The sequence below is a fragment of the Apis dorsata genome, unplaced genomic scaffold, assembly GCF_000469605.1.
Source record: "Apis dorsata unplaced genomic scaffold, Apis dorsata 1.3 scaffold_32, whole genome shotgun sequence".
Lineage (NCBI taxonomy): Eukaryota > Metazoa > Arthropoda > Insecta > Hymenoptera > Apidae > Apis > Apis dorsata.
In genome coordinates, this window is record NW_006263334.1 from 732,934 (window position 1) to 733,213 (window position 280).

At 35.4% G+C, this 280-nt stretch overlaps 1 protein-coding gene and 1 long non-coding RNA gene across 11 annotated transcripts in view; one reads left to right on the plus strand and one right to left on the minus strand.

Annotated features, from left to right (window-relative positions):
- The window catches only part of LOC102675205, a 109,605-nt gene that overhangs the window by 18,473 nt on the left and 90,852 nt on the right, over positions 1-280 (plus strand). The window lies entirely within an intron of this gene.
- LOC102674467 (regulating synaptic membrane exocytosis protein 1) overlaps positions 1-280 on the minus strand; it is a 138,414-nt gene that overhangs the window by 8,967 nt on the left and 129,167 nt on the right. The gene's annotated exons all lie outside the window — the stretch shown is intronic.

Below are 280 nucleotides of genomic sequence, written 5' to 3' on the forward strand. Positions count from 1 at the left end.
TCGAGCTTGAGAAAACGAGGATTTAAAAAAAAAAAAATAAACAAAGAGCGTTATTTCTTCGCTCGTTCTTCTTCGTCGTTCCTCACTCTTTCGATTTCGATTCGTTTTCGACGAGTGAACGAAGCGACTCGAAGAGAGAATACTTCAGAATTCAGAATTCAAATATATTTTCTATCATCGATGCGCCAAAGTGTACGAGGCTCCCTTCCAGGCCGATCCGTTTCCGGTTCGATTAGTTATTTCTCTTTTTTTTTTTTTTTTTTTTTTTTTTTTTTTTTTT